The sequence below is a fragment of the Castanea sativa genome, chromosome 2 (genome assembly GCF_040712315.1).
Source record: "Castanea sativa cultivar Marrone di Chiusa Pesio chromosome 2, ASM4071231v1".
Classification (NCBI taxonomy): Eukaryota; Viridiplantae; Streptophyta; class Magnoliopsida; order Fagales; family Fagaceae; genus Castanea; species Castanea sativa.
In genome coordinates, this window is record NC_134014.1 from 1,412,875 (window position 1) to 1,426,773 (window position 13,899).

The 13,899-nt window shown below is 34.8% G+C and overlaps 1 protein-coding gene across 2 annotated transcripts in view; it reads left to right on the top strand.

Annotated features, from left to right (window-relative positions):
- The window catches only part of LOC142624592 (TMV resistance protein N-like), an 81,168-nt gene that overhangs the window by 32,613 nt on the left and 34,656 nt on the right, over positions 1–13,899 (top strand). Inside the window, exon 1 of one of the 2 annotated variants that reach the window (XR_012842352.1) lies at positions 6,041–6,365. The exons of the other annotated variant lie outside the window; for it this stretch is intronic. The gene's annotated coding sequence lies outside the window, so the exon portion shown is untranslated. Of the gene's footprint in view, positions 1–6,040; positions 6,366–13,899 lie in introns of those variants that run through there. 2 annotated transcript variants of the gene reach the window in all.

The window sequence follows — 13,899 nt, forward strand, 5'->3', positions numbered from 1 at the left end:
TCTGCAGCTTGGAAACAATTAAGCATCTGAATTTCTGAGGATTTCAACAAATGATTGGTCTGCATGACAATGGACTTGCAGCTGTAGCAAGTGATTCTATTCAATGCTTCTGGTCATCATTTCGTAATTGGCTCATATAACTTCTTTGCTGGTTAGCCTCTATTCAATAATCTTCTGTGATCAGCACGTAAATATTTCAAAATTGATTTTGATTTCAGAGTAAACCTGATTATCTTGTACTACCAGGAACTGAGATTCCAAAGTCGTTCAAATTCAACCATCGGAGTTCTGGAAATTCCATATCATTTAGGTCGGTTGCTATAGAATTTGGAAATTCAACCATCGTAATGGCCATCTGCATTGCTTTTTGTTGAAGCTGAGATAGAGATAGAAGACAATAAAGCTAATTCCCAAATTGAGACAAACGACAGATATAATAGAGTTGGGCGAAACGGCAGTAGCAGTAGAGACAGCACAAGCAAAACGACAAGAAAAAGACCAAAAGGGAAAACGCACCGTATCACTTAACTATTCAGTTGTTAGTTAGTTATTGGTTCTGCCAGATGTCATCAGTTCATTTGTTGAAGCTTGAATTAGTTAGTTATGATTTTTGGAACTAATTACAGAGTCTCTAGAGCCCTCTGTTTTCGTGTGTATATAAATATCTTGTATAGCTGATTATTGATTAGGATCTTGTAACAAAACTCTTTTGCAATTAACAGAGTTAGTTTTCTCTCAATTCTCTCTATTTCTCTTTGCTTTGTGTTTCAGTTTTTCACATGGTATCAGAGCGAATTTTCTTTCATTTTCCTACCTACCAAACAGAATTTTTCTTTCAGAATTAGTTTTTCTTTGTTTTCATGGCCTCAGATTCTTCGAGTGTACCTTCTTCCTCATCTACGCAAACTGCAAGTGCAGCCATGGTAGATGAATCAGCCAACAACCCTTATTTCTTGCCAGCGAATGAGAATCCTGGTTTGATTCTTACATCTCAGCCTCTCACTGGTCCTGAGAATTACATGACTTGGGCAAGATCTGTGTTTCTGGCTCTGAGTTCCAGAAACAAGTTTGGATTTGTTAATGGCTCAATTGCAGAACTTGATCCAACTTCACCTCTATTCAACTCCTGGAATAGATGTAATACCACGATCCTTTCATGGCTAACCAACTCACTCAGTCCTGATCTTAAAGCAAGTGTGATGTACATCAATTCTGCAAAAGACTTGTGGATTGATCTCAAGAACAGGCTATCTCAAGACAACACACCAAGATTATTTGAGTTGGAAAAGGAGATTTCACATTTGGTTCAAGGATCACTCTCAGTGAGTTCCTATTTTACCAAATTCAAGACTTTGTGGGATGAGTTTGTGAATAACCAACCTTTCACTGTTTGCAATTGTGCCTGTGTTTGTGGTTCTAAATCATCTCAGTTAGATGCACAACAAAAGGAACATGTTTTTCGTTTTTTGATGGGCTTAAATGATAGCTATGGCAATTTGATTGGGCAAATCTTGCTTATTGAACCTTTTCCTTCTCTTAGCAAAGTTTGTTCTTTGGTTTTACAAGAGGAAAAAAGGAAAAATATAGGCAGTTCTGTTAATATGGTTCAACAGTTGGATGCTGTGGTAATGTATGTGAATAACAATAGGTCTTTTCAAGGGAATCAAGGACAAAATAGAAATGGTGGGAAAGGAAAGAAAGATAGACCTGTTTGTACTTATTGTGGCTTTACTGGACATATAGCAGACAAGTGCTATAAGCTTCATGGATATCCTCCTGGATATAAGCCTAAAGGAGGTAACAAGTCAATGGCTAATCAAGTTTCAGGTTCTTTTGGTTTTGATACTAATAACATTGGTTTTCATAATGCTCAATCCAATGTTCTTCCTGCCTTGGGAGTTCAATCTGATGGTATGATTCAGAATATGGTAGCTGCTTCTTATGCTGCTCAAAGTGGTTTTCAGAATGGTGTTGGAACTACACCCTTTGGTGTTACACATGGTGTATCTGGTGGTTCTAGCAGTGGTGGTGCTGGTATCTCTATGCAGCAGTCTTCTCACTCACTGCAGCCTCAATGTCCTATTTCATCAGCTCAATGTGAGCAATTACTCTCTTTTCTCAAAGGGTATGTAGGAACTAGTTCAGGGTTTGGCACTCAACCTAGTCATGTTGCTTCTATCATGAATTCCAATAGCATTTCTGGTTCAACACAGCCACTCCTGCCCTCACCTTCTTCCAATTTCCCTAGTTTCTCAGGTAACCCTTTTTGGATCCCTCCTAATTTCTCCCATTCTATGTTTTCTGCTCAAGTAGTTGATAGGACTACTTTGAAATCTACTTCTTGGATCATAGATACTGGTGCTACAGATCATATGGTCTATTCAGTCACACATTTCACTTCTATTACATCCATTGTCAATACTTGTGTCTATTTGCCAAATGGGGATCAAGCCTTAGTCACACATGTAGGCACTGTTCAAATTTCACCTACTTTTGTCTTAACTGATATGTTGTGTGTTCCCACATTTGGTTTCAATTTAATCTCAATTAGTAAACTTACCAAAAACCTGTCTTGTTGTCTCATGTTTTTTGGTCAATGTTGTTTCATTCAGGACCTTGCTCAATGGAGCATGATTGGTCAGGGTAGAGAGAGCAATGGCTTATATTTGTTGGATTCCTCATCTCAGCACAAGTCTTCTGCTCTCACTGCTGCTACCAATCCTTCAAGTACTGATCTATGGCATACTAGACTAGGGCATCCCTCCTTTTCTAAACTTCATTTGCTAAAAGGTGTTGTAAACATTGATATTTCTAATAAAACTGCTTGCTGTGACATTTGTCATTTTGCAAAACAGAAAAGATTACCTTTCCCTATTAGTACTCATGTTTCTACTGCTCCTTTTGAATTAATGCATTGTGATCTTTGGGGGCCTTTTGCTACTTGTACTACTGAGGGTTTTAAATACTTTTTAACCATTGTAGATGATTTTTCTAGGTGTACTTGGATGTATCTACTTAAACTCAAGTCTGACACTAAGTTTTTACTTCCCAATTTCGCTTATATGGTAAAAACTCAATTCAATAGTTCCATTAAGACAATTAGGAGTGATAATGGTACTGAGTTTTACCTCAAAGATTTCTTTCAATCCAATGGTATTTTGCATCAGTTGTCTTGTGTTGACACACCTCAACAAAATGCCATTGTTGAAAGGAAACATCAACATATTCTTAATGTTGCTAGAGAATTGAAGTTTCAATCTCAAGTTCCCTTATGTTTTTGGGGTGACTGCATTCTCACTGCAGTTCATTTGATTAATAGGATTCCTTCTAAGTCTTTAGGTAATAAAACACCTTATGAAATGTTATTTCATGTTTCCCCTTCTTATCAACATCTTAGGTGTTTTGGTTGCTTGTGTTTTGTTTCTACTTTACCTTCTCACAGACATAAATTTGATCCTAGGGCCAGAAAATGTGTGTTCTTAGGTTATCCTCATGGCATTAAAGGTTACAAAGTATTGGATCTTGCAACTAATTCTATTTACATCTCTAGAGATGTTGTGTTCTATGAGTCAATTTTTCCTTATGCTTCTGACTCTTCTCCTTCTACTTCTTCCTTAACTGATTTTTTCTTCCCTCATGTCATTTCTAATCCTTCTTGTTCTTCAGATTGCTTTCTTCCTACTACCTCTAATCCCTCTATCTGACATTCTCAAGATTCTATTACTCCTTCATCTGCTCCATCTGTTTCTGAACCTCTCACTACTTCTACACCTGATCCTATTACTTTGGACTCTCCAAAGTTATCAGATCATGGTCATGAACCTGTTTCTGATTCAGCTGTTTTGAATGATCCTCCTCCTTTAAGAAGATCTACCAGACCTCATGTTCCTCCCTCTTATCTTTCAGACTATTCTTGTAAGAGTGTTAGTGCTAAACCTCAATCTGGTCTCCCTTATGCTCTTTCTGATTACTTGAGTTATTCTCACTTGGGTTCCACTTTCAAGTCTTTTGTTCTAGCAGTCAGTGCTGCTCCATCCGAGCCTGTTTCTTTTCATCAAGCTGTTCAATTTCCTGAATGGAGGGCTGCTATGGACAAGGAGATTGAAGCTTTGGAGGTCAACAACACATGGACTTTAGCTCCTTTACCTCCTGGTAAGACTGCCATAGGCTGCAAATGGGTCTATAGACTCAAATACTTGCCTGATGGATCTATTGAAAGATACAAAGCACGTTTGGTTGCCAAGGGTTTCACTCAAAAACTTGGTCTTGATTATTATGAAACCTTTTCCCCTTTTGCAACATCTGTTTCAGTCAGAATTGTCTTTTCCTTGGCTGCTGTGAATGGTTAGTCTTTGCATCAAATGGATGTCAATAATGCCTTCTTACATGGTGACTTAGTTGAGGATGTTTACATATCTCTACCACCTGGTTTTCACAGCAAGGGGGAGGGTTTAGTTTGTAAGCTGAATAAAAGTCTTTATGGTCTTAAACAAGCATCAAGACAATGGTTTCAGAATCTTTCAACTACCATATTGCAGCTGGGGTTTGTGCAGTCCAAATCAGATTTTTCCTTGTTCACACATTCACAAGGAAGCTCTTTTACTGTGCTTTTGGTTTATGTTGATGATATCTTGCTTACAGGAAATAATCCCACTTGTGTTACTGCCTTGAAGAAGTTGCTTGATGATCAATTTGGTTTGAAGGATCTTGGTTCATTAAGGTATTTTTTGGGTTTAGAGGTGGCAAGGACTGATGCAGGCATTAGTTTGACACAAAGGAAATATGCCTTAGACATCTTGAAAGACACAGGTTTTATTTTTTGCAAGCTTGTGAAGTTTCCTATGGAACAAAACCTGAAGTTGTCCAAGTATAAGGGTAAGTTACTTGCTGATCCAGGTATGTACAAAAGGCTTATAGGGAGATTATTGTACCTGACCTTAACTAGGCCTGATATAACATATGCTGTGCACAAATTGAGCCAATTTGTTTCACAACCTAGAGAACCTCATTTATTGGCTGCACATAGAGTTCTTCAATTCATTAAAGCTTCTCCAGGAAAAGGGATTTTCTTCCCTAGTAATACTGAATTGCACATTAAGGCATTCTGTGATGCAGATTGGGCTGGTTGCCCTGATACTCGTAGGTCTCTCACTGGATATGCAGTTTATTTAGGGGATTCTTTGATATCCTAGAAATCTAAGAAGCAAGGGGTTGTGTCTCGGTCATCTGCAGAAGCTGAATATAGGGCCATGGCAAGTGTAGCATGTGAGATTACTTGGGTCATGCAATTGCTCAAGGATTTGAGTATTGATCATCATAGGCCTGCCATGTTGTTCTGTGATAACCAAGCAGCTCTTTACATAGCTGCCAACCCAGTGTTCCACGAACGTACCAAACACATAGAGGTTGACTGTCACTTGGTTAGGGACAAAATTTTGGAGGGTAAGATCAAAACATTTCATGTCACCACTAATTCTCAAGTTGCAGACATATTTACAAAACCTTTGGGAATAGCAGCTTTTTCACGATTGTCAAGCAGGTTGGGCTTGAAGGATATATTTCAACCCAAGATTTTAGAAGTCCAAGTCACAGAGCCTCAGCCACTAGACTTGAGGGGGAGTGTTGAAGCTGAGATAGAGATAGAAGACAATAAAGCTAATTCCCAAATTGAGACAAACGACAGATATAATAGAGTTGGGCGAAACGGCAGTAGCAGTAGAGACAGCACAAGCAAAACGGCAAGAAAAAGACCAAAAGGGAAAACGCACCGTATCACTTAACTATTCAGTTGTTAGTTAGTTATTGGTTCTGCCAGATGTCATTAGTTCATTTGTTGAAGCTTGAATTAGTTAGTTATGATTTTAGGAACTAATTACAGAGTCTCTAGAGCCCTCTGTTTTCGTGTGTATATAAATATCTTGTATAGCTGATTATTGATTAGTATCTTGTAACAAAAACTCTTTTGCAATTAACAGAGTTAGTTTTTCTCTCAATTCTCTCTATTTCTCTTTGCTTTGTGTTTCAGTTTTTTACACTTTTCATTCAGCTAAAGCACATATGTGTAGAATTTTTCATGTTCACTTTTCCATCAATGGTTGTAAATAAAAAACCAATTATCTAAAGTACAGGAGAAAGCTATGAGGAACTGTGGCTATTTTCTAAATCTCTTGGGCAATTGAATAAACCAAATCTATCTAAACAGAATAAAGTTGTGGTTGAGACTGGGCTATAGATGAAGCTTCTCTTAACTCTTGCTACCTTCATCATCCTTCTTCAATCTCTTCATCTTTCATTTTGCAAACAACAAATAATTATAGATGTAAAAGAATATCCCTGAAGACATAGTGGCACCATTCTCTACCAAGGTGTGCCTCCTTTAGTTACATATTTGGGTGCCTCTCTCTCTCTCTCTCTCTCTCTCTCTCTCTCTCTCTCTCTCTCTCTCTTCATTCATTAGGGAATCATGAATTTTAATGCAATTATAAATTATAAAATAAGTATATTATTTCTTTTATTCATTTATTGTAATGCGGTTACCTGGCCTTGTTGCTGTGAAGTAATTGGTGGCGCCCAAGATATCTATCCACCTTGCAATTTGGTTTTCTTTCATTATGATATTTGTCTGCTTCTGGTGCATAATGTTTGTTTAGCTTAATTTAAGGGTATTGTGAAATTCTTTTGCTCACATCTTCTCCTCTGCATTAATAAGTCAGGAATTGCTGGTATCAAGGGAGCAAACAGGATTGATTTACTTGACCTGGAAACGTATGATCTTACTATCTGGGTTGCTGGGGGAAATGCAAATGACTACACTGATCAGAAGACCTTTACAAGATGCTGTGTTAGTGTATTGTTTTTAAAAGAAATTGGAAAAGGGGTGTTGTGAATAGAAGCAACCATATCCTGTTCATGAACTTGTCTTATCATTGTTCTGATTGTCTTGTCTTATTATTTTGTTCACTGGATGAAATGGATTCAACTTGGGGTGTGCAACACTTGGTCTTTGTTAAATATCTGCATATAATGATTTCAATCTATATCATTCATTGTCTACAAGTGATTTTTTCTGTAGTTCAGAGAACAGTTGTGCTGTCATGATCATGGGGCTTGTATTTTTGTAGCTTCAAATGAATGTCATATCGATCTAAACATTAAAACTTCAATGAGAGGAGTAACTGTTTTCTGATTTTAACAAAACTGGAGGGGTCCTCTCTCAATCCCTTGAGCTGAAAAAATCTTAGAGCCTAGCCAATGTCTTTTTTAATGTTAAGTCTATCTTTGTACATACATGTAGGGGATTTAACATGATGCCTAACAAATCAAGAATTTGTGTCAAAAAAAAAAAAAAAAAGGGATTGATTGAGATTTTCTTGATTGAAAGTTCATAACTTTCAGGTTAAATAATATAGAACTTTGTATCAGGTTTACATAGAAGTTGAGGTCTGGTTGCATCCTATACAGCTGTGATCTGTTTGGATCGTGTGAATCTTTGAAAGAATGCAAGGTTTCAAATTGCCTTCTCATCTGTTTACAAAAGCCAAAGTAAATGGAGGGTTTGATCTTTATATTCCAAAATATTTTTTTTTATATTTTTTCCCTCACCTCTTTGAATTTGTGGGATAGAATTTAAACTTTGTAAAGGGTCTATTGTATGATATTTGGATTATGTGCATGCTCGTAACTGTCCCCAATCAAATAAGTTTGCTAATGGCTTTGCAAGCTAACCATCTCCTAAATACAACTAATCAAGATTCTACAAATAACAAAATTGGAGTATTTTGTGAATTTCATTATATGGAGAGCAAAATTTGACCCCTCTAAATATGGTTGTTTATTTATAAGCAATGATGAGTTGTAATAATAATAATAATAATAATAATAATAATAATAATAATAATAATAATAATAATAATAATAACACATTTGAAAGTGACTTATACCTTCATTGCCAAAGAAAATACACATTTTAAAGGTCACTTATGTTGAAACAAACACTTGAAAATGTTGCCAATGCTCTCTTGTTTTTCTACAAAATTTTCTAGTAAACATGTTTTTTTTTTTGCAATTGTTTCTTGAGCGAACGACCCTTCTTACTCGAGTAAGTTCTTTAATAATAGAAAAAAAATTTCAGACTAAAAGTCTCACTTATCCCTCACTCAAGCAAGGTCTTTACAGAAAGTTTGCTTGTCCTTTGCTAGAGCCGAACTTAAATCGCTTGAGCAAAACTAAATTTTGCTAGAGAAAATTTAAATCTTGATCAAGTGAGATTTTGAAATTAATTTTTCATTACAATACAACCATGTATAACTTCAATGTGGTAAAGGGTAGGAAATATAATGATAGTATTATACAACTCTTTCATGTTCATAATCAATGACAATGCTTTCTGTGCGTCCTATCAACAGTCCTTTCCAGCAACACCAATAACTGCTCCAACTTCAGTCTTCCCTATTGCAAACCAGCATAAAGAAATAACTCAAGTTAATAACAAAAGTGGGTCTAGAAATGGCCTTACATCTATTTACAAACATCAAATTTAGATTGAATTAAAACTCAAATTCAAATTGACTCGACTAGAACCACTTTTTCTTAATTAAAGTGACATACATATGAAATCAACCGATAGTTAATCCAAGATAATACAGGATACTAAGGATACAGAGCAAATACATCAATTTAGATATGATAAATTTTTGGTAACAGTTGAAAGTTTTGTCCATCAAATTAAAAAAAAAAAATTATACATACTTAATACACACACACACACACACACACACAAGATTTTATTAGAATTTTGCTCCCTGGCCCTAACATAGATCTGCCAATGCAGATGCCAATGCAACAAATTTTGGAAGCAGGACTGAGTTTACTGAAAGACTCTTAGCAAGCCAACATGTGAGGCCAGCTGTGATAAACCCAACTAGTTGTCCTGATATGATGGGGCTAATGAACTAAGAATATAGGCAGAATCTTTCCTATATTTTAATTATTCTACTTAAAGAAAATACTTATAGCCCTCTCAATTACAATAATGTGTACTCTTCAGTACAATCCTGTTGATGGTTTGGCTTTTGCTGATTGTTGGGGTTGTGATTCAGTGGACTACAAGTGACATAAAACTATAGGTTCTATTAGTCCACAAATATTGCGTAGAAACCCATGTTTTGCAGGTTTTGAGTTTTGACCTCAATACCTTTTACTCTTATCTTTAAATGGTCACACACCCTGGTTGACTTAATCAACCTATATGGCTAACTAACGTACATCATAAAGAACAATTCTACCAACTAAATCAACCCATATCAAATCAAGTGATTGATATCTAAAAAATAACCCAAATCCATTAAAATTTCGAAATCCAAAATTTGGGGAAATAACAAATCATAAAAGAACACACCTTGAGGTTCGGTGCGGCAGCCCCAGCTCTAGAAATGACGTGTGTGGCGGGGTATGGAGCTTTGGTGCTAAGAGGAGAGGAGGAAATGAGATTTGGGGTTTAGGCGTTTAGCTCTTCAGGCTTGTCGTGTATTCATGTTTGCGGATTGTAAGGTTTAATTGAGTTATGATTGTGTGTTCTAATGTGTATTGGTTTTTCAGCAAAGTGATGATGTGGCGTTTATTCATTAGTGACGTAAAACCTCACTTTTTTGCCAGCTCCTGACCGAAGTTAATTTAATCCCTACATTTTGACAACAGTCAATTTGGTCCCTATTACTTTCAACATACAATCAATTTGGTCTCTACCGTAAACTTATTAACGGAAAATGTCTACGTGGCAAACACTTTGTAACGTTGGCATGTCTAATATTAAAAAATGAGAGATGCTACGTCCATAATATTTTTACAATATTTTCACAACAAATCATAAGTGGTTAGTTATTATTGGTTCAAATTTGAACCTAACATTAAGATTACTTTTTTACCCTAACAATAACAACTAGAAACAAACTGTCACTTATGATTTGTTGTAAAAATGTTGTGGACGTATTATTTCTCTTAAAAAATTAAATGAGATGATGTTTCTAAATTTTATTGGCCATGTCAATGATTAGTTGGCAAAAAATGCATAGCTTTTACAAATATATTTCTTTTTTTTTTTTCCTCTCTTTTATTTTTTTTCTTAACTTTCTTTAGTCAAACATATATATAATTTTCATTTTATTTTCATAACAATTTTCTTCATTGTTCCGGCAAACAACAATTGAACGTGCATAGCTATCTCACCTAGTGGAGACCATGATTTGGAAACCCCTCTATCTCAATAATTGTGGGTTATTGTGCTGTGCTGACATGCTGTATTGTACTATTGTTTACCAAGTGAACGTATAGCAGCCAAAGCCTATTTGACTAGTCAACCATTTATGAAAATTTTTAAAATAAAAAATAAACAAAAACAAAAGCTAGAAGAGTCCAGAGAAACCATTAAAATATTTGATAAAATATAGAACAAAAACCAATAACATTCTCAAAAGAAAGTGGTTGACAGCAAGTATTTAGTGGGTGATAGGAAAGGAAGGTCTCCTTCATGCTGAGTAGAGTCGGTAGACCAGAAGACTCTGGAGTGTAAAAGCAAAAGTAAAACGCAGGATGAGAGAAATATACACAAACAATACATTTAAATTAGATAGAATAAAATTTTATTTTATATATAAAAAAAATTGTTAATATCTTTCAAATTAGAGGTAATTTTATGGTACTCTTTTCTTTTTTTTTCCTGGCTGCATTGCGCGTTGTCAGGAAAAAGTAAGAATAGAAAACTATTATGTTCGGTCATTTATTTCCATTGTAGTTTCCTAGAAAAAACGTGGGACTGCTTTCATACATGAAAGCCTCTTTTTTCAAAGCGTTCACACCCTTTCCCAAATGGTCTTGGATGGAAAACCGAAGACCCATGATGCTATACATTGCTGTTGTCAAACAAATGCCACCTCAGCTTTATTTTTCTCTTAACTTTTTTTAGTCAAACATAATATTCATTTTGATGGGAAATCCCAAGAAGGTTAGTTTCTAAGGCATGAGATCCGGGTCTGGCACAGTTGTGGTAGTTGATGATGGGATTTTTCTTTCTGATTTTGTTTGAGCGAGTGGTTTGGAGAGAGGGAGAGAACCCATAAAGGACTTGATTGTGCTATCTCTAGAGAGATAACAGTGGCAGTGAGTGCGGTTCTAGTGGTGGCACAAGCATCATTGATTAAGTGAGGAGTGGGAGATTGGGAGAGACGGAGGGCTGTCCTGGGTTTGGGGAAAGAACAATGAAGAATGTGGGAAAATAAAATTAATTTTTAAAGAAATTGTAGGAAAATTGAAAGAAAAAATAGAGGAAAAAAATTGGAAAAGAAAAATAAATATATTTGTAAAGGTAGATGTGGTTTTTTTTTTTCCAGCTAAGCACTGACATGACCAATAAAATTTAAACATATCAGCATCTCACTTAATTTTTTAATTTAGTCATGTCAACTCTACAAACTTTTTTTGTTAATAAGCTAACGGAGACTAAATTGATTGTTACTAAAATATAAGGATCAAATTGACATGTGAATATTAACATAATAATTCACATTTTAAACAATATTACACACATTTTCATCTACATGTATATCAAAAACACCCAAACAACATAACTCAAACTATTCTACCAAACACCCTCTAAAATATAAGAACAAAAATAGTATTTTTGCATTTTTCTTTCTTTTTCACCTTTTTCTTTCTTTCCTCTTCCCCTACTTGCAAAGTGTTAGTTTCCTGAAATTTCAAAAAGCGTGGGACTGCTTCATACATGAAAGGCTTCTTCTTCTTTTTTCTCAAAGCGTTCACTTCCCCTTTCCTAATTGTTAACTTTTTTTTTTTAATACCTTTTTTAATCAATAGTTGAGATTAAGGTGGCGTTTGCGTTTTTTTTTTCTTTCTTTTTCTGGACAGCGCCTCTGGCACTGTTTATTGTCTATAGACAGTAATTTTAAGCTTATAAACAGCACCAAGTGCATGAACAATAATTTTTTTATTATTTTTAATTTTTAACAAATTAAGTGATATCCAAACTGATCTCAAAAATTACTTTTTACAACTATTAATCTTGACTGCTCTTGAATTTCCTAAAAACTGAAAAAGCGTGGATCATGGAATAAATTCGTCTACTGCATTGCGCGTTGTGAGGAAAAAGTAGAATTGCGCATTGTCAGGAAAAAGTAGAATTGCGCATGTTGCATTGCGCGTGGATTATGTTTTGTCATTTATTTCCACTCTTTTTAGTTTCCTGGAAGATGAAAAAGCGTGGGACTGCTTTCATACATGAAAGGCTCTTTTTCAAAGCACACACCCTTTTCCAAATGTTCTTGGATGGCAAACCGAAGACCCATGATACTTTACATTGCTGTTGTCAAATAAATGCCAAATACAAAATAAAATTGTACTTAATTAGAACTAGATTGATTGATTTCCCTCAAAAGAAACATGTGCCACTCCACAGTTGGAAAAACAAAATAAAATTGTATTTAATTGTTGTCCCTTACAAAAATGCTATCTGGACTTTGCCGTTGATTGGGTCATAACTCATAAGAAACATGCCAAATTAGGCAAAGTGGACTAATAAAAGTGCCCTTACTTAAAATATATATTAACAAACACCAAAATCCTTTTTTATTGGGGTAATTACACATCATAATTCACTTAAGAAGGTGTCAAACATACTTGTAATAATAATTCACTTTTGGTCAAATTAGGCAACTCAGGCAAAACTTCCTTACATAATGGACTACTTTTCTAAAATTTGCACACTTGTTCTCCTTTTTTTCAAAACAATTATGCTTTTCTTTTTTCTTTTCTTTTTTTTTTTTTATAAAAAATCCTAATCTTCTGGATCTTTTGATAGACTATGTCCACAAAACACCCGTAAAAGTACACGCACCGAAGATCTTATAGCTATCTACTAAATCTAAAATTTATAAAATGTTAGAAAAATTATACAAAAATTAATACACTTTAATACAAAAAACAAAAAATATAATGGGAAAAAAAATTGATAAAAAGGGACAAAATGGCCCATAAAAGAAGTACAAATAGATTGGTTAAAAGAGACAATCAAACAATGTTAGAGACTATTTTTTTTTTAATTTTTAATATTTTGTTAAGATAACAAGTTATGATTAATGGAACATTATTTTTATCATCCAAATGGTCACTATCTTGGGGGAATCCTTCTTTCGAACACACATAATCTTGTTGTCTTATACCATCTTTTGAATATCTAAGTTTGTTTTTTCGAACACTAAACCCCATTCATATGACATAATCATTGTACAATGTATATGCTTCATCCTCATTGTGTACCACTATTCCAAGCAAATTTTCAATATCTTGGAGGTCTTCATCATTGACTCTAATATCTATGACTATAAAACACCACTGTGATTATAAAACACCACAACATATGTTTCTACGGGAACTCAAATCAAAAGCATGGTAAAAAACAAGAGTGATGAGAATGGTGTGTACAAACTATTAACCCATAAGAAATAGTTCATTTTTTTACTATTCACTTTTTTGAATTTTATTAAATAGTTAAAGGAAACACCACACACACACACACACACACACACACACACACACACACACACACAAGAGAGAGAGGGAATGCGTTTTATCACAAAGACATATCATAAACTTATAAAAAATTACCCTCTTTACATCTATAAACTAGATAGGAAGAAAACAACACACACACACACATTAGTATACTCATATTGGACTTTTATGAAATACATAGAAGGCACCAATTAATAAACTAGTTAGAGCAAGAAAAATAAACATTGAAGAGTGAAATGAGTTTTTGTTAAATACCTTGATCAGTCAAGGTTGGCTGCAATGTTGGAGTTTGGACAACCACCTAAAACAATCCGACAA